Raw genomic sequence first — 21,425 nt, forward strand, 5'->3', positions numbered from 1 at the left:
CAGATAGATAGCTTTGGACTGGCCCTTCATGACCAGGGTGAATTTCACCCAGAGGGGCTGTCTGCCTTCAAATTGCTCTCTATGCTAAAGATAACTAAAAATAAATTGCTGTGGAGAAATGTTTACAGCAACATTTAAGCCTGATATTCTTCCTACATTTCCAAATTGAAAAACCTGTCATCCCAGGGAGCTGGCATAATTGCTGTCTTAAAGCGCTGACATTACCCAAAACAAATCCAGTAATGACACTTACCAGGCCTTCAGAGCCTTTTCAGCCAGGAAAGACATTTTGATTTCATTCCCTCCCCCCCAGTAATTCACATTCTGAGCTGATGCTGCAGACACTTGAGCGACAGTACATGATTTGAGGTTGAGCCCTAGCCTGGGGAAGTACGGACCACATCTGAATTGTTAAATTGCAGTTATTTTTAAGGGAAAAGGCTTGAAATGTTTGCATCTGTGTCATAGCACAGTGACAATGCATGTGAGATCATCCATACTAAATATACTGACAATCTCATTTCCAAAGCTTATGGTAATTTGAATGGAGTGGTATTCTAAATGTGCACATTAACAGTGGCTGACATCCAAATGTGTCTCTTCTGTGCACTGACAATTTCACTTTCTAGAACACACTTGTTTGGTATAGGTTGAGTTCATAGACTTTAAGGTCAGAAGGGACCATTATGATCATCTAGTCTGACCTCCCGCATGATGCAGGCCACAAAAGCTGACCCACCCACTCCTGGAATAATTCTCTCCCTTGACTCAGCTGTTGAAGTCCCAAATCATGATTTAAAGACTTCAAGTCGCAGAGAATCCTCCAGCAAGCGACCCCTGCCCCATGCTGCGGAGGAAGGCGAAAAACCTCCAGGGCCTCTGCCAATCTACCCTGGAGGAAAATTCCTTCCCGACCCCAAATATGGCGATCAGCAGAACCCCGAGCATGCGGGCAAGATTCTCCAGCCAGACCCGCATTGACCACTGATACTAATTACCTGCGATGGCACGTTATTGACCTATTGACTAAAATCACATTATCCCATCAAACCATCCCCTCCATAAACTTATCAAGCTTAATCTTAAAGCCAGAGAGGTCTTTTGCCCCCACTGTTTCCCTCGGAAGGCTATTCCAGAACTTCACCCCTCTGACGGTTAGAAACCGTCTAATTGCTACAGCTATGGGATGTAGACACCCAATTCCCACTAAAATTGATGAAAATCAGGCTCCATTTGTGCTGAGCAGCTTTGAAAATCTCAGCCCCACAATCCGCAATCCTTTGTGAAGCATCCTGTATAATATCCCAAATTCTACACCCTTCAATCAACTGTTTCACTGCAGTCTTACGCTGAGACTGTCATTCTCCAGTAGCATTCCAGTGAAATCAGTGTGTCAGAATCTCTGCCCCTGGTAAAACCAATGGCTGGAAGGGGAAATCAGAAACAAGCAAACTGGAGTTAAGGGCTTGTCTACAAGGGGAAATTGACCAGAAGAGCTATTGCGAAATAGATTCCCATGTAGACATTCTTACTCCAAAATAAGAGTGTCCATATGGGGAGTTATTCTGCAATAGCTGTAGCATTGTAAATTCACACACACCCAACCTTACTGAGGCTAGGTCTACACTACAGGGGGGGGGTCGACCTAAGATACGCAACTTCAGCTACATGAATAGCGTAGCTGAAGTGGCGTATTTTAGGTCGACTTACCTGGCTGTGAGGACGGCAGCGAGTTGACCGCAGCCGCGCCGCCGTCGACTCCGCTTCCGCCTCTTGCCGCGGTGGATTTCCGGAGTCGACAGAAGAGCCATCGGGGATCGATTTTATCGCGTCTTCACTAGACACGATAAGTCGATCCCCAATAGATCGATTGCTACCCGCCTATTCGGCGGGTAGTGAAGACGTGCCCTGAAGAATAATTTCTCCATGTCGGCAAGCCAGAAGATGCAGGTGTGTAAAAGTGAGGGCAATGAACTCTTGGTACAGATTTCCAAGGCTGTGATGGAGTCTCCATCTCTTGGAGCCTTTAAATTGAGACTGAATGTCTTTGCAAGAGACGTGCTCTAGTTCGACCCATGAGCTGGGTTTGATGCAGGAATCACTGGGTGACACTACAAGGCCTGCGTTATGCAAGAGATGACTAAAGGATCATACTGGTCCCTTCTGGCCTTAAAATGTGTGTATCTCTGTTGTCCCCTTTTGGCATAATAAAAGCTTAAGGTAATCTTTGCCATTCCCTCCCCCACACACTGGTGGAGGGGGCATTCTGGGATGGGGAAGGGAGGGGCAGAGCTGAAGCACAGTGTGTTCTGGCATTCTGAACGGCTAGCCACTAGTGTATGTTATAGCAGGCTTAAGTCGACGATTAGGATGCGACGATTAGGATGCGACGATTAGGGTGCTGTGGCAGAAAGGAGTTATTAAAGTAGAAGAGGTATGGTACTTTCCTTTCCCAGGTGTGCTGAGCACAGCTCTGGTTCAGCTAGGGATCATGCCCAGTGAAATGGTAGCCAACAGCACCTTGCAGCTGGTTAAACTACCTTAGCATGCACAATAAAATGGGCTGTTCTAAATTTTTCTTCCGGGGGAAATAGAAACTTTTTTTTTGGTAAAGGCAGTTTTCACAAAAATGTTTTTTTTTTGTTTTCATTGAAAGTGTCTAACAGAGTGATTCCCTAAAGAAATAGCACTGAGGAAGCGTGGAAGAGATGTCCAGTGTACCCCAAAATTAATGCTCCCTACAAAAAATCCCACCAAACTTGTGATCACTGATAGGACTACACCTTGAAAATATCAGTGAGTAAACTTACTCATGTGTTCCAAACGAGACTGTAACTAAAGGCACAGCTAAGACAGTGCTCTGTGTCTGTCATTGTGACCAGCTCTGCCACCTTCCAGTGTTTTCATCCCCCGCAATCACAATTACTGGCCCTATTTCAGCTGGGTACTTGTGCATGTGACTGTGAAAAGTCAGTGGCTAGTAACATAGCTAGCATCAGATCCTTAATAATAATAGCTCTTATTTAGTGCACTTTACAAAGGAGGTCAGTGTCATTATCCCCATTTTACAGATGGGAGAACTGAGGCCCAAGGAGGAGATGTTTCTTGCTCAAAGTCACCCAGCAGGCCAATGGCAGAGCTGGGAATTGAACACATATTTCTTGAGTCCCAGTCCAGTGCGCTGTTTACACATGCCTCCATTAATGCTGGTGTAAATTGGCATCGTGTCACTGAAGCCAGTGGAGAGAGACATGCCAATGTACCATCTGTCCCTCAATATCAAAAGTTGCTTAGAAAAGTCATATTAATTCCTTCCCTTCTTTCAGGGGCTCCGAGCCACCACAGGTGTCCTTTACCCCTTCGCATCCAAGCAGTCTCCTAGTCAGTCCAAAACATGGGTTGGGCAGGGAAGACTTTGATGTAGGATGAGCACCCCCCTCCCCAAGAGATTTCTCTTTTCCTTAATTTAAAACACTTTGTTCCAGATTTCCAATTTTTACCTTTGAACAGGCATCACTTTACAATATACCCAAGGGAGATGCCTCGTTTTGATCAGCTCCACAAATAATAGAGATGCAGGCAGTGCTTTGGACTTCTGTAGTGCATGCCACTCTGGGGATTTGGGGGCAATAGCACATTCTGGGGGCCTGACTCCTTTTTCCTTGTTCCAGCGTGGGCGAGTAATTCTCCACTACGCCATCTGACCAAATGAACTTGGAAAATCTCTCCAGTGAACCTCCCCTTTCTGAGAGGAGGGTGAGCTGGCCTTCGATTCTAAATTAGCTATAGAATTATACATGGGAAAATAGATTGGTTGTAGGTTGTTCAAAACCTTCAAAGCTTTTCAAACAGGCAATGCTCAATTTGACAGACCCCCCCATCTCTGTTACATCTTTTTGAATATTTCAGCACATACTGCTCCAAGACCAGCCATGACCTCATCATTACATATTAAATAAAAATAAACCCAGCCCAGAAAATGTTCATGTGCCTTCCTGCAGGCAAATAACAGATTCTTTATGAGGGAGCTGTGTACACACAAATGTCTTTCTTCAGCAGCAATATATAACTGCAAATAAAAGCTTATAGCAATCTACTAAAATCTGTAAAATGTTTGTGCTCTAGTTTACTGGCAACCACATTTAAGAGACTCTCAGGGCGGTGTTTTTCAGACTACTGCATCTATGCAGACCAGCTCCCACGTCATTAAAAATCCCCAAATTAAATTCAGGCCGGAGAACTCTGTATGTGACATAATATAATGAGATTGTAATTTTGCAGCATAATCCAGTGCTGCCATGCTGTGATGCAACTGTTTTTTTATCCCCTAGGACAAGTGTCGCTAAAGCCGGCACTCCTTAAATGTCAGCACTCTGGGCCAGATTCGCAAAAGAGCTCCGCTTCCATTAGGCACCAAAAGACAAGCCTAGGTTCTCAAAAGAGCTCGGTGAACACGGTGCTGAGCCAGATGAAAAGAGTCCCAGTGGGAACTGCCGAGTGCTGAGTGCTCTTGAAAATCGTGTCCTGCATGCAGCAGTGATGATCCGGGAGCACAAACCTCTTCATTACCATTAAGGAACCATACACCCCCAGCCACAAATATGTTAATCGGTAAAGTAATCTTCTTCCATTAGAATTGGAGGGAGCTGCAGGCTTTAGTGTGGCAAGGGCCTATTGGAATATTCTCAGGCTGGGTTTGTGCTCCCATGTTTTTCTCCAAGTGAACACCAACCAAGCGTCAAATTCAGACAAGCTTGCAAATTATACATGATTCTGATGCTGTTGAAACGGATCTTTAATGGCCCACAGTTGGGCAGATTGTTACCCGTACCGGTGAAAATTCAAATTCAATTTGCTCAATGCACAGCAGTTTATTTGAGAAAGAATCACACAAGCAATAAAAGGTTTTATAATACACATCTCCCTAATAAGCCTCAATTCCCCAAGCATAAACCCTCAGTAACTATGTTGGCCTTACACAGTATACCAATTGGCAAACAAAGCAGGTATAGCTACCGGTCTTAGACGGAGACTTCTTTTCTTCTCTTCTTTTTCCCTCTCAGGTACTTGGTCTGTCAAATGTCATCCAAAGCAGGGTCTTGGTTACCTCGAGGCCCTCTGGTTCAAAAGTCCTACAAAAGTCCCTCGTAGCAGGGTCTTGGCTACCCTGAGACCATTTGTCTTACAGCATCACAGACCTCTTCACATGTTAATTGGGGAATGAACAAACTAACTAACTTTGTTTAGAATTTATACCTTTTGTTCTCAAAGGCATCACATATCCCAGAAATATGCCCTGTGGGCGTTCATTACTGGTTTTCTCTAATTAATATTTCAGAAGGGACTGCAAAACAGAGACAGAATGAAGATCAGTTGACGTTTACCCTCTCATCAACCATTTACTTGAAATCTTAGCATGGTGTCATCCAAAAGGGGTTATTTTGACCCAGGTCAATCTGTACCTAGCCCACTGATAGCATGTTTTTGTGTTTTCTTTAGTTTGTGTGCTGGTCAATCATCTGACTTGTTTCAAAGTCTCATGTTGAAACACACGCACAGATAGAGCCTCAATTAACCATTCAAGTTCAAAGTCAGCACTCTCAGTAAATTTCCACACTGATGCTAAGAGAATCCTGCTCCCAGAATCCTCTAGCAAATTTAGACATCCCAAGCCGCACCAAACTCACGCTTACCTCATTCATTCATATCGGTCACAGTAATTCATAATAATTTGGCACCGTCCCAACAGATGCCAACCCAGAAAGCATCTTGACACTGGGCCCGTGTTTATTTGAAAGGCCTGCAAACTGGAGGGAACCTTTCAGCTCACACAATTGGAGTTTTGAGCTTGTAACCCAATTTGAAGCTAGACTAATATCTTGTAGCTTCAAGTTTCCGTGTGAACGTTTCTTTCGGCCCCAGTTAAAATGTTTGTGGTGGCGTTGGAGCATTGTGTGGCTCTCAAGCTTGTATCTCCCACCAAGAGAAGTTGGCCCAGTATAAGATATTACTTCACCTACCTTGTCTCTGTAGTTAAAGTAGGCATTTGAACTTAAGAACAAAGAACATGCTGAAACCCTGGAATCAAAATGGATGCTAGTTGTTACAGTGCTGCCTCCAAATGTATTTTTGTTGGCTAAGAGCTTTGTTCAGTATTGAAAGTAGTGTGGCTGCAGACAGCGATAAGGAGCTTATCTGAGCAACTTATCAAACACCTATGCACAAATAATCTGTCAGTGGGACAAGTATAATTATAGTGATATGTTCCCTTATATCTGAGGGGATGTCAACTTTCCCTTTTGAAAACCCCTCATTTCAGGGTTTATCAATTCACTTGGCCATAACAATGTGCACAGTGTGGGACAGGGCTCAGCTCTGAAACTGTCGTGGTTCCAAAACTTCACCTATCATGGTTGTTTTCAAGTGAAAATACTGCAAAGACAAATCCAGTCGAGGCAAAGCATTTAAGCACATCCTTAACTTCAAGCATTTTCTTAGCTTCAATGGGAGTTAAGCAAGTGCTTCAGTACTTCTCTGAATTGGGGACATTGTGCCTCTAAGAGTACGTCTACACTTCGAGCTGGAAGTATAAATGAGGAGAGATTAATAAGACTGGGACTTTTCAGCTTGGAAAAGAAACAACTAAAGGGGGATATGATCAAGGTCTATAAAATCATGACAGGTGTGGAGAAAGGAAATAAGGACGTGTTATTTACTCCTTCTCATAACACACAAACTAGGGGTCACCAAATGAAATTAATAGGCAGCAGATTTAAAACAAACAAAAGGAAGTATTTCTTCACACAATGCACAGTCAACCTGTGGAACTCTTTGCCAAGGGATGTTGTGAAGGCCAAGACTATAACAGGGTTCAAAAAAGAGCTAGATACATTCATGGAGGATAGGTCCATCAATGGCTACTAGCCAAGATGGGCAGGGATGGTGTCCTTAGCCTCTGTTTGTCAGAAGCTGGGAATGGGTGACAGGGAATGGGACACTTGATGATTGCCTGTTCTATTCATTCCCTCTGAGGCACCTGGCATTGGCCACTGTTGGAAGACAGGATACTGGGCTAGATGGACCTTTGGTCTGACCCAGTATGGCTGTTCCTATGTTCTTATGTTCTAAATTCCAGCTTGAGGAGACATACCCACTCTAGCTCTAATTGAGCTAACATGCTAAAAATAGAACGAAGCCATGGCTGTGTGATTGGCAGCAGGGGCTAGCCACCCCGAATACATGCCTGGCAGCTTGATCAGAGCTAGCATGGGTATGTCTCCTTGAGCTGGAAATTGCACCTCCAGCTCGATATCTAGATGTACCTTAAATCACAAAATAACCCAAACTTAGTAATGTGATCAAGTGAAAACATGAGCTTCTTCCTTTAGTACCGGGAGCCGCGTTAAAACCTCCCCTGGAAGCAATAATGGGGGATAAATAGCAGTCTTCAAATACTGGAAAGGTTGCCATAAAAAAGATGGAGACACATTTTTCTCTCTTGCCACAGAAGATTGGGTTCAAACTACAGGATAGCAGATTTATATTATATCTCAGGAAACACTTCCTAACTGTAAGAACAGTGGGACAGTGGAACAGATGCCTCGGGAGGTTTTCCAAAGGAGGCTGGAGCCATCTGTCTGGGATGGTTTAGACCCAACAAATCCTGCACCTTGGCGGGGGGTTAGACTAGATGGCCCTTGCGGTCCCGTCTCATCCTCTGGTTCCATAGTTCTGTGATAAGAAAGGGGAGGGTGAAAGAGGAGACAGCAGCAGTAGTCAGAGGGCAATGGCCGGGAGAGCAATATTTTAGGACTCAGGGCTTGATCCAGGTTGGTTGAAGTCAGTGAAGGTCTTTCCATTGATTTCAGTGGGGGGTAGATAAGGCCTTGAGAGAGCAAAGGCCACAACTGGAAGGGCTCGGTGGCCACCAAGGAAAAGGGATGCCTGGGGAGAAGATCTACACCTTTATCCCGTGACCGAGAGAAGGAAGGAATGAAATGGGAAATAAAGCAGGCAGACACAGGAAAAATATATGCTGGAGTCACAGAGGGCCAGATTTTGACACCCTTCCTCACACTGATTTCAGGGGGACTGCTTGTGGAGTAAGGGACCCTTCAGTGAATGTAATGATATCAGAATTTGGCCCTGGGGAGCAACTAATACCAAACACAACCCGTAGAGTAGGTGGGTGGGGAATAGGCAGTGCCTTGGCTCCACTCCCCTAGCACATTACCTAGTGTAGATGAACCAATGCAGTGGCATGTGTGGCATAAATTGCTCTTGGGATTGTCTAGCAGCAAGTTGCTAACCCCTGGAACAAGAGGAAAGCAGGGAAGGAACTGTGGGTGACTCAGAGCCATGTCTCTGCACCGTGCCTCCTTATGCACCATCCCTTGTTCAGGATGTGCCTGAAAGCACTACTACTATTATTGATACTGCCCTGGCGCCTAGGAGCCCAACTCCTGGACTAGGACCCCATTGTGCTAGGTGCTGTACAAACACAGAGCACAGAGACAGTCCCTGTGCTTCTTACACCAATCAGACTGAATCTCACATCCAAACTGCTATGCAAGTATTTAGTTTGTACTTTATAAGTTTCAGTTTGATCACAGTAGCTGGCTTCATGTTTAAGGGACCAATCGGACAATCAAAGGATTGTCAGGAAGTCTTGCTTTCAAGTTTCCAGAATAGCCATTTTATTTCACTCTGGTTTTGTTGCAACTCTAGTTACTGCACATCCTAAATATTGCAAAGAGGTCTTTGTGGTGCACGCGCTGGTTTTCTGTTAACGAGAGTCTCAGGGCTAGTCACTAGAATGACTGCATTTTTGGAAATTCAGAAGGAGAGTCGGCAAACAACGAGAATGCCATTTACTCAGTCATATCCAAACACTGAAAAATACGTACCGCGTATCACTGTCACTGATCTGCCCCCTCAGACCTTTCCTGAGTCCTGATAGGTTGAGGAGTCTGTTTTTCTCTCTCTTACAGTACATTCTTTTATAACCACAATAGCAATAGCTATGATGAATGCCATGTGTGCAGTAAAACAATGCACTCATGTGTCTGTCCCCACCTATGTGTACCGCTGTCTCCACCCTGTCGTATTCTAGACATGGTACTACTACTTCATAAGGACGAATGCTATATATATTATGGTAGGATTTACAGCCTCTTCTGAGATTGGGGGCCCATTGTGCTAAGCACGGTACGAATACATAGAAAGTCACTGCCCTGAAGAGCTTTCACCTAAGTAGGCAAAGGGAAAGAGAGGTGAAGTGAGTTACTCACGGTCATACAGCAGATCAGTGGTAGAGCTAGTAACAGAACACGTGTCTGTTAGTCCAATGCACTGTCTACTAGGTTATACCACCTCCCTATCCTCACCTGTTAAGGGTGTTATCTATGCACCTAGCTTGTGAAACACAATGGGAGGTGTTAAGACAAAGATGAGATTATGCCAAAGTCCCCTGAATTCCCCTACTATCTCCCATAGGAAACCTAGGTCATCACTTTTCATCCTCTTTTCCATAGTCCCCGAGGAAGGATAACAAGTATTGTAATATGTTGAGTAGCGGGTCAGTATAGTAATCGTTTTCCAAAAAAAAAAAAAAAAAAAAAGGAAGGGAAAATTGTTAGCTATTTTAATGGCTGGAACAACCAGGAATGCATGATAAAATATTCAGAAAAAGTTAGGAAATACAGTGCTTGGGAAATCTCTACACACAGAGTAGCTCAGTCATGCTGGTTTGATGCAATACATTGTGGTGTGTGGATACTTTAAAAGAAGAACTCAGGAAAACAATGTCTTATTTCATGCATGTTAAAGAGGAAATGAGGAATGCTGAAGAAGTGATGGGTTTTCAGGGGCATTTTGTGAATCTTTGATATCCGAATCTGGTAACAGCAGATTTCCTGTCATCTGAAAAGCTCCCAGTGTGGATTAGACAGAAGCTGTGGTCACTACTGATCAGGGTCCAGAGGAATTCTTGTCATTGCATCTTCCTTATTGTTCAGACATTCCAGTTCGTATATGTGATGAAGCTTCCTGAGAGTGGAGCTGATGGAGGGGCTGCTTGCTGGGGTTGGGTGCAGTTGGACTCACATCGGTTTTCCCTTTGTAGTGAATGAGGAGAATATTGACTTCGTATTTATACAGTGCCTTTCGTCTGTACACCCCCCCAAGTACATTACACACTTACTAACAGACTGTATACAAACTGTTATTGCAACATTAAAGTCGAGAAATCCTGGAGATAAAAATGAAGATGAAGAGTAAGTTACATTTCTAACGCATCATCAGCTTGGCCATCTGACATGTCTTTAACATTTTTAAAAGAATAAAACCATGTTCCTATGCCTCTATGACCCCCATCCACTACCCAATATGTGGGTGTGCTCAAATTTCCAAAGGGGCTCAGCACCCAACTGTGATGCTGGTTAAACCAAGTACCAGCTCTGGCCAAGGCGTTAGGCGTTAGCTAAGAACTGACCAACTTCTATCTGGAACCCAAACCAGCTCACCTGTATATTAGTTTTGTTCAAATAGGTATCAGATTTATAAGAATGTATTTAGTGTTTAGACTCTATGAAATGCTTGAAAGTTTCTGCCTGAATTAAGCTAATTTGTAATGTCTGTATTCCAGGCTATAAGGAAATATATACATTTTGCTTTATAACTCTGAAAATGTTTGCTCTGAGCTTGTGAACCCAGGCACAGGAATTGTCCGCCCCTGTCCATCCAGGAGGACTATCAAAAATTAAGTGGGCCATTATAAGAAAAAAGCTTTAATTGCCCCATCCACCCATGGAGAAGTACGTGCAGAAGGCCTCATCCCATTGGTTTGAATGCTGGAAGAGGGAAATAAAAATAGTTGATGTGAAAATTTTACATCTTTTTGCTATTTGAACTCTCACAGGGGTAAAGATATTAAACTAAGGCAGAGATCCCCAGGGGTTACCTCAGGTTCAACTGAAAGACATTTGCTGAAAGACATTTTGAATTGACAGATCACTACAACTCTGTCACTCTTAGGATTTAGATTGCAACTCATTTGTTGTATATATGTTTGCTTGCTTTAAGCTGTAAATAGCACTCTTATTCCTTTTCCCTAGTTAATAAACCTTTAGTTAGTTAATTACAGAATTGGCTACAGACATTGTCTTTGGTTTAAGATCTAGGGTACCAATTGATCTGGGGTAAGTGATTGGTTTCGGGACTGGCAGCAACCTGAGTATTTTGTGATTTTTGGTGTAAGTGACCATTTATTTCTAAGGCCAGCTTGCGTGGGTGGCAAGATAGACTGGCAAGTCCAAGGGAACTGTCTGTGACTCCATGGTAAGACTTGTATAGTGATCCAGTTCATATCTGTCACTGGCTTGGTGAAATCTAATTATAGAACATACTACCAGTTGGGTGTGTCTGCCATGTTTTTAACAGTCTGCCCTGAGGTAGGTACTCACGGTCATGAGCCACTCCAAACACCGTGACACCAACCACACTGAAATCAGGCTCCAAAATAAATGGCCAGATTTTCAGCAGTGCTCAGCATTTGAGAGCTCCCATTGAGAACAGATGTTGGTAGAAGTGTAAGTGATTATCACACATTGAGGAAAGACATTCTCTTTATACTTTTTTCCCCATCAGCAGCCAGGGAGTGGTAGCCCTTAAACATTATATGTGTGTTGTAATCTTGAAAGAGCATCACAGTTTTTAAAATGTAAACATTTCTTTAAAATACTGGAATGATTCAAATAACTACCAATTTTCTTAGGAATTTCTCAGTCATCCACTGTCTCCTATAAGACGTGAAACTATCACTTTTACAACTCCCTACTACTGGGGGCAAGTTTAGGGAGTGTTGTTTTTTGTTGTACCATCTTATCCAAAGGTTTAGTTCCTGAAATGCCGTCTGGCAGTATAGAAATATATTTTATGGGCAGTTGTCCTGCATGGTGGTGCTCAAACTAGGCAAGACTGTGTCTCTTAGATTAAAAGGCCACAAGGGATCATTGTGATCATCTAGGCTGACCTCCTGTCTAACACAGGCAATAGGACTTTCCTGAATTAATTTCTGTTTGAACTAGAGCACATCTTTTAGAAAACCCTCCAGTCTTGATCCTTTTCATACCCCCAGCCAGAGTTCTTGTGAGATTTGAACACAGACCTTCAGGTTCTGTAAGTGAGAGCTGGTCTTCTTGGCCACCTCTTGAGTGTGAGTAGGGAGAGCTGGTGGAGAGACACATGCACTTATCTCATTGGCTCTGTGTTAACAATTCTGGGAAGCTCTGCAGTCCTGCTAAGGTAAAATACCGTAATTGCTCTATAACTGTATCGGTCACTCATGTCATATGTCCCCAGAACCTGCTGTTCCACCTTTTAGTATTAGGACACCTTCAAAAAGGATTATGATCAGACATGCTGTACTTTGGCAGCACTGTTTTGCAGTATAGATTTCATTGCTTCTTTTTGTTTTATGGTGCACTGAGTACTAATAGGTTATTGACTGTGGGCAGATTTACCAGGCAGGGAAAATGCTTAGCAACAGTGACTAGCACAGCACGTTTATCTTGATATAGACAAGATGAAGTATTCAACATTAGAATAATACAGAGCTGGTAGAAATCAATGCCTCGTAATAACAATAATATAACAAACTGAGAGGATGGCTCATCTTATAAATCACTAGCCATAGAAGTTGGTCCAATAAAAGGTTTTACATCACCCACCTTGTCTTTCTAATATCCTGGGACTGATACTGATACAACTATACTGCGTAGCCATCATTCTGTTAGTTTAAGTGCCAGCTGAGCTCCACAATAAAATATACTGTATGCCTTCAGCTCAGTAATAGTGACTCCACATCATCTGTGTATTTTAGCAACTAGGGTCTGCTAAGTGTGTCTGCATTGCTAAATTAACACTTGATTGGAAATAGCCCATCTGGCAAGAGACCTCGATGCCAAGAACTATTGTAACTAAAGCAACAAAGGTTCCATCGGATCTGTGATATCTCTGAATGGCCCTTTTTACTTACCTCCATGGTGAACTACCAAGCACTGATCTATTCCAGCAGGAACAAGGCTCAGAATGCATATAATATATGCTGGACAGACACTTGCTCCATTTCCAGGTTGAATCTCAAGCTCTTTTGCATCATGTAGATGTAATTAGCTGTGTCAATTGTCTTAAGAAACTCAAGTTTCCATTCTGACTCTGTGTACAGCAAGGGGTAATGAATGTTTGCAAGGCTGGCCCCTAAATTAGACTGATCACTTTAGACTTTCCAAAGAGCTCAGGGCCAGGTTTCAAGTAGGCACCAAAACAAGTGGCCAGATTTTCCAGTGCTCAGCACCTAATGCGGATATCACTTTGAGAGGTAAAAATGCATATTCAGCACCTTTAGATTAGTTTGCATAGCATACACAGCTTTGTTATAAAATCATTATTTGTGTGTCTCATACAATTCCATCCATCCAAAAATATGGTAATCCATCAGGTGCTCTGTGAAGTGATTTCGTTCTGTAGAAACTTTGCAAAAATTCCCCAAAATCTTACAAAACCCTGCAGGATCTTGCAAAATCCTGAAATTTACACCTCAGGGTTGCAACCTTTTTCAACTGACAGCATCATAAATAAGTTCTGAGCCTTATTAACAATGACATGTCCTAATTGTGACATGAACAAAATGCTTGCCAGAAAACCCCTCTATTTGACCCCTCTGTCTTTGAAATATCTGATCAGTCACTTCTCTTTGGGCAGGCAAGGCACAGATGTGTTTAAACTGACAGTTTATGCTGTATTTTGGTATTGCTTGATACACGGCTTTCAAGCATCAGAGGAATAGTTTGGTAAAAGTCCTTGGCTGGGATTTTCAGAGGCGTCCAAGGGAATAAGAAATCTGTTGTCAGTCACTCTCAGCCTTCCGGGTGTGTACATGGAGGACCTTCAGATGTGCATCAAACTGCTAACCAGGTAAGAGATCCTATTGGAGCTAGAAGAGCACAGATATCGGGGGAACCAAGGAACCCTAAAGCCAACGGAAGTTTGATACCTAACTCCTTTAGTCTCTTGAAACTCCAACCCTCAAAATCCATTTCAGTTTTCTTGCCCCCAACCACACATCAGCATTTTGTCCATCGCTCCAAGACTTCCAGCTGTTACTGCCGTCCTAGGCTGCTCGTCTCCTGGCCATCACAACTAGCTATGCATGCTAGCCTTGGTTCCCCTGTGGCCTGCTCAAGTTTTATCAGTTCTTCTGACATTTGTGTTCTCCCGCCTCCAGTAGGATTTCTCATCTGGTGATCAGTTTGGTATCTTGAGATCTTAAGGCATCTTACTTACATATGTACCAGAAAGGCTGAGAATGATGGCCACCGCTTCCTTATTCTTCCGAGTACTCTCTCTCTCTCCACCTGTCTGAACTTGTTTCAGCTTCACTTACATCTCTGGTCCCTTAGCACTCAGAACACTTCCTCATCCCTTCAGTTATGTGTCAGCCTCACTCCTTTGAAGCCACCGATGACTCAGTCCCGATTTAACGTTGCTGGGACATGGTATTTTCCTCCCCACTCTCCAGACAGCAGTAACGCAGGGAGTGCAGTTTATACAGCCTCCTGTTCCTCGTGATGGGGCTGATGCCTTTCCATGAGGTCACGCTATGTATGTGCCTGAAATGCTGAAAGTCTCTGAGGCACGTCCTGGGACATTCTCTTCTCTCATGATAATGTAAAGAGGTTCCCTACACTCTCTGTAAACTCTGGTTTCCATCCCAGTCTTTAGGTAACCGGAGTACATTACTGCATTTTCTCTTGAAAGAAGGGACACTGTGCAGTGTGAACACTGTGCAAAGGCCGTGGTACTGAGCATCCCCCGGCCTGTTCCGCTTCCTCTCCTACTGGCTCTTCTTGCTGAAACAAGCACAGTCAGAATGATCCGGTGGCCGGGTGCTAGCCTGAGACTCTGGAAACCCAGCTTCAGTTTTTGTTTCACCCGACACGCCCATGCAGGATCTCTGGGCATCAGTCCCCCAGCTGCAAAGCAGGGATAATGACACTTCCCTACCACTCAGGAGGTGCTGTGAAGATAAATCGATTGTGAGGCACTCAGGGACTACAATAAAGGGGCAGGGCCGCCCGGGGGGGGGCAAGTGGGGCAATTTGCCCCAGACCCCGGGCCCCACAGGGGCCCCAACGAGAATATAATATTCTATAGTATTGCAACTTTTTTTTATGGAAGGGGCCCCTGAAATTGCTTTGCTCCAGGCAAAAACCCTGAATCCTCTGGGCGGCCCTGTAAAGGGGCCTCGTAAATACTGTACCTTCAATAGACAGAAGAGAGGAGATTCGCTCTAATGAGCACACTTTGATTGGCTGCCAGAGCGAAATGAATACACTTCTCTTTGCCTGTTTGCTCTCCTTGGGCAGGGGAGCGAGCAAGGGAGCACCTCAGTGAAATTATCGGTACTCTCATCAATCTGCAGTGACTTTGGAAACTCAGACAGGAAATTAATATTTAAAGCAGCAAGCTATTGACAGTGATTTTGCTGTACAATGTCTTACCTTTTGGTCTACCTACTGAAAAATTGAACGATTAGCGGCTAAGTAATTTATTATATAAACTTGATTACAGTGATCCAATTATTAATATATTTGACCTGAAACATCCTTATTAAAACAACGAGCAGTTAAAAAAACCTGAATTCCTACAATAAAACAAATATTTTCCAAAGCCAAGTGGAGATTCTCAGCAATATAACACATTCTATGTGAACAACAATTTCCGGGATATTTTTGCAGTTCTCTTATGGTTTTTCAGCAGTTTTGGATAATTAAGTGAATAAGGAATTTTTTTAAAAAATCATCAATTTCTAGACAAATCCAACTACATTTAAAATACACCTCTACCCCGATATAATGTGACCCGATATAACATGAATTCGGATATAATGCGGTAAAGCAGTGCTCCGGGGGGGCTGGGCTGCGCACTCCGGCGGATCAAAGCAAATTCGATATAACGTGGTTTCACCTATAACACAGCAAGATTTTTTGGCTCCCGAGGACAGCGTTATATCTGGGTAGAGGTGTAATAATAATAATAAAAAAGACAGCTCTGTGGGCAAATCAGCCTTGGCATAAGAAGGTGTAACTCCAGTTGAAGGCACTGGAAGTTGCACTTTTTAAAATCAGGACTGGATTTAGCCCCAAATTATACCTGTGTTTAATTTATAGGCAATGTGAGTTGCCCCGTTGAGGTCAATGAGATGACTCCCAGTGCATAAACTCAATCACGCATGTAAGTCTTTGTGGGCCTGTGCATCAGCACCAACAACCCCCTGCAATGTTTTCTTCAATGTGGTCGCTTTAACGGCAGGCAGAAGGCAGAGCTGCAGCTCTGCTCCCAACTGTACCTGGTGTGACATCTGTGTTGATAAACTCCCTTTTTCTCCTCCTAGTCTGTGATGTATGCAGCTGTGTTGCAAGAAGCACACATCCCTCTCTAAAGGCGCTGATAGTGACAAACACTGCTTACTTCAGGAGAGGTGGGGTGAATCAATGATCAGCGTCAGTGATTGAGTCGTCCTTCCCCCTCGGCCAAGGGTGGCTTGTAAGAGTAGCCAAGGAATCATCCATAACGCTCACAGGCACAGACTGAATTGACAGGAACTGTCAGGAACCAGAAAGGGACAAAACTTAATGTGAGCTATGGACTCTTACTCTGTCCCTTCTAAAAAGTGTGCAGTGCCTAGCTTGGTCAGAATAGACAAAAAGGAAGGGGGAACGTGTATCAGCCTGTCAGGTCCTAACTGCGTCCAGAAGTCCCTCAAGTTACCTGGTAGCTCAGTGTAGACACGTGGTCCTGTGCTCCCATGTAATGACACGAGGGTGTGTGTAACTCGTGTAAGACAACATAATGGATATTCCCTTAGGATCGTCCAATAGAAGCTCTGATTGTGTGTGTGTGAGCATATATACGTGTATAACTATACATAATGTTGTCTTGTATTAAATGGTTAATTTTAACTAGAAACACTGTTAATCTTATCGTTAACTCTGCCTCTTATACTGATGAGACATTAGTGGAGTGTTGTCCATTTTGATATTTCTGTGTGGTTTCTCTGGGACTGCCCACCCCCAAGCCCAGCTGAGGCAGTTCTGATGTACAGAAGCAGCTCTGACTGCATTCTTGGAGGCAGATAGAAGGTCACTCTTAATGGGCGATCTAAGCTCTGGAACTTGCCATCTGGTAGTTTGCGTAGGCCAATGCCCAGCCTCTTCCAGGGTGCCATGCAAAATCAATGTTTTTCCTTTCCTTTCCTTTCAGCTGCAGAGGTTTGGGCCTCAGGTAATGGGCTGCATCAGCTTCTTTCCCATTTGGGCTAATATTAGTATCTGTTTTAGATGATGGGCTTGGGTAACAGAATACATTCATAGCTTTACTGGTGTTGGGGAGGGATTGATTGAGAAGGACACCATGATGCTGAGTTTGAAAAGCTTATTTAGTGTGTAAAGAAAAGCCAAGGATGAAACTGTTGCCTATTTCTATGTGTGGATTGGCACAGAGCTCAATTGTGAGGGGCTATGCTGCCTGCATGTATTATATGCTATATATTCTATGTGCTGCAAAGAAAACTAGTTCCCCTTGTTATTCAGATCCTTCTGGATAGTGGGGTGTGGGGTGTGGCTAGCTCAGTGGTTTGAGCATTGGCCTGCTAAACCCAGCATTGTGAGTTCAATCCTTGAGGGGGCCATTTAGGGATCTGGGGCAAAATTCTGTCTGGGGATTGGTCCTGCTTTGAGCAGGGGGTTGGACTAGATGAGATCCCTTCCAACCCTGATATTCTATGATAAGAAACAAATCAAAGCGTGTTGCTTCTTGGATGGATTTTTCTTTTCTTCTTGGCAACATCATAAAACGAGTTGTGTAATGAGCACTCAAGAACAATGCCATTTGTAAACATGCAAAATTCCAGAGCATTGATCCAGCAGAGTTATCTCGTGTAGGTGTAATTATTTGTAAAATAAACCAGGCCTAGGTTGTGAAATATTTGCTTTTGTGATTTCCTTGGAAAGGAAGGGTGTAGAGCTAGATTTGCATTGACCTTTCACAGTCATCCCTTTAGCGCTCTCAGTGGGTGGAGGAAATGTGGGGATGTTCTTTCTATCACTATGAGCAGGAGAGGAAACCAAACTGATAACACCCCCCTCCCGTGAGGAATGTCAGGAGAGTGGAAGACTTTACATCATGCAGGGCAGAGTGTCATGTGGCCGACTGGGTGCAAAAGCCGCATCAGCGATTGACTGTGCAAGTAGGGATGCTGCCCTTGTTCAGGTATTCGACATTCACTGTGCATTAAACACAGGCATTTGGGAATGCAGCGCCTCTACTCTGTAAGCAAATCTTTGCTTCTGTTTATAAAGGGACAGGTCCTCTTCCCCAGCTCATAGCCTGTGTGCTAGGGTTGCCACCTTTCTAATTGCTGATAACCAGACCCCTAAGGCCCCACCACCGCTCTGCCTCTTTCCTCAGACTCCGCCCCTTCTCCACCTTTTATCCCCACGGCCCCACCCCCATCACTCGCTACTCTCCCCCCGTTACTCGCTGGATCCTATCCACCTCTCGCCTCCCCCACCAGCTGGGCTTCCTCTGCTCTGGGGCTGGGACAGGACCTGCTGCAGCCTGACAAGGAGCCTCCCGGCAGGTAGGAGGTGGCCCCAGTTGAGCAGGGGCTGGTGCAGGTTAATGACCTGATGCCTCCCCTTACCCTACAGTAACCAGGCTTTTGGTGTCCAGTCAGTACATTTGACCAGACACTACCAGGTCCCCCTTTTGACGGGCACCTGGCAACCCTAAATGGCACCTGGATACAGAAGCCACAGGACCCATCTGGGTTTTACCACCCTACTGTGTGCTGGGGAGGCTTTGTGGAAGCTGTGTGTATGTGCGTAGGGGTCCCCTCCCAAAGGTCACAGAGTGGCCAGGGAGCTGCTTCACAGTCAGCAGTAACCACCTTGGTTGCTGTACCCCTTTCATGAGAGGGTACAGCTGGGGTATATGCCACATAATGGCAGATTCACAAGGGCTGCTCCTCACCCTCCAGTTCTCCCACTGCACGACCTCTGCATACATAGGGAATACGGATCACTGCACCATGGAAATTCACCAGCTCTGCTGCTTTTGGCACTCCCAGCAGAATCTCCTTATATGGTCTCTAGGATTTTGCCCAGAATATATGAAGAGGAAATATAGTATTAAGAACAGCTAGTTAGTGCCCCATATATTCCATGATTCGCAGCTTGCCACAGAATCCAATGGCATGTCAGGGAGGATTGTTTTATCAGCGACACTGAGCTAATATGTTGTTTATCCCACAGTTGCAAATTACCTCCCACACTGACCAAGGTGCTAGCAGCCCAAATACCTTCCTAACTGGCTGCCACAACCTCTGATGTCTCTCCTAGTAATTCTATGGGGCAGAACACACAACTCTGCAGCATGTTGATCATGAGGCATTCTAGGGCAATGTAAAATAAAGAGAATCATGTATCCAATTCCACAGCACAGGGGATGACGAACTGACTATATCACATGATTTCACATTTAATTAAGTGAAAACCCTCCATTTTTCTAAATGTACCTAAGGCCGAACTGGAAGTAATTAAATCCCTAGGTGACTGGTTGGCAGCTAAGGAGCCTGATAAAGAGTTAGTTCCTAGACCCTGGGAGCTCCCAGGAGAACTCACGAGAGCAGGGGGCCTGGAAGTTGTGCTCGGAGAATCTGGGAACTCCCAAAGAGTGGTAGGAAGCCCAGCCTGCCAGGAATCAACTAGACCCCTCAGAAGGGGCACTGTTCCCTAGGTAAAGCCCCGTATTAACTTATTAGTGGTGTTAGAGGAAACGGAGGCAGGGAGCACCTACAGCACAACATTTGGCCGGCAGAGTTACTGTAGGGCAGATACACCCGTGGACAGGCAGGTTCTTATTTTGCACAAGTTGTGAGCTAGCTTTATGCAGCAGTTATACAGATTTGCTGAGAAGTTTGTAAGTGTTACAGCAAGCTAAATGGGAGTTCTCTTACTGTTCTTCAGTTTTGCCAACCCTCAGGATTCAAAAATCGGGCCCCCGAAATCATGAGATTGCCTTAGAACTCCTGAGATTTTAAAAAAGACATTGTGGGTTCTTTTATTTGCCTTTGCTTTTTGAGCCTGTAGGGGTCACATCTTCAAGCTTTTCTCCAAACATGAGGGCTAGTTATTTACTACTCCTTTATTTAAAGTGAAAGCTGACATTCTCACACAATCACATGACTCCAGGTTTAACAAAAACACCAACAATCATGATACTCTCAGTAAAATCATGAGTTGTCAACACGGATGCCTTGTTTAGGAACAGAGGATGGCAGAGATTTTAAACACTCCATCACATTCACAAACTATCAGATTTCCATTCGGATTAGACCGTTATTTTTGCTGAGAGAAGTCTGTGTAATCCAAGGGCTTGATTAAAAAAAATTAAAATGGCTGCAAAACTGTAATAAACTTCATTCCAAGTGTCTGCTATCTGGGTGTCCTCCAGGAACAGCGATGGAATGCGGGGCCCTATGGGCTGGTTCTGCCAATCCTTCTAGCTGATGTCAGCAGTTCTATTGTATTGCATAGGCTGCCTGTTAGAAAGTGATAAATGCTCGTCAGTTATCTATTTTTCCCAGACACACAGCACTACAATATTTATACTGTATAGACTCCTTCCAGGTTTGTCCTACAGCTAACATAACACAGGTCATTTTCAGAAGATACCTATCTTCAGGGATGCCAAGTTCCCTACTTATAATATTAGGGAGATTTCCACCAGGCCCCATGTTCACATTTGATTGTGCTGTTGGATTTGAGTACCAATTTTTTTTTTTTTTTTTGCAGTTTTGCAAACACACCGTTTAATTCTGTGTTTCTTCATGGCTAGCTAATGTAGAATGAAGCTTGAGCTCACCCTCAGTGTAGGGGATCTACTCAAAGCCTGCAGTGTTATCAACCCTTGTGATATTGTCATGCAGTCGTAGTGTTTCAGTTTGGGGCTGATTTTTCTGGAAGCCTCAAATTGAAACACGGTGATTGCATGAGGTTAGGCTGCTGGCCTAGCTCAACACCCAACCTGGAGTACTAGTGGGCTGCTTTTCATCTGCTCTCTACCCTTTGGGCTCTGGTGGCCCTACCAGGGTCTTTGCCTTGCCACCCCATGCCAGGAAAGGGTGGGGAGAGTGAGGAAGCGAGCGAAAGTATGCCCCAGATTCTGACCCCTTTAGTCACACTGAGGAGGAGTTCACTCTGTAAGTAGCCCTACTGATGACATTAGTACCACTCACAAGAGCAAGGGTATCGAGATTGGGCCCTAAGAAAGCAAAATGTTCGCTTTGACATTCTGTGCTCAAT

The sequence above is a fragment of the Terrapene carolina genome, unplaced genomic scaffold (assembly GCF_002925995.2).
Source record: "Terrapene carolina triunguis isolate 2854851 unplaced genomic scaffold, T_m_triunguis-2.0 Scaffold33392, whole genome shotgun sequence".
Classification (NCBI taxonomy): Eukaryota; Metazoa; Chordata; order Testudines; family Emydidae; genus Terrapene; species Terrapene triunguis.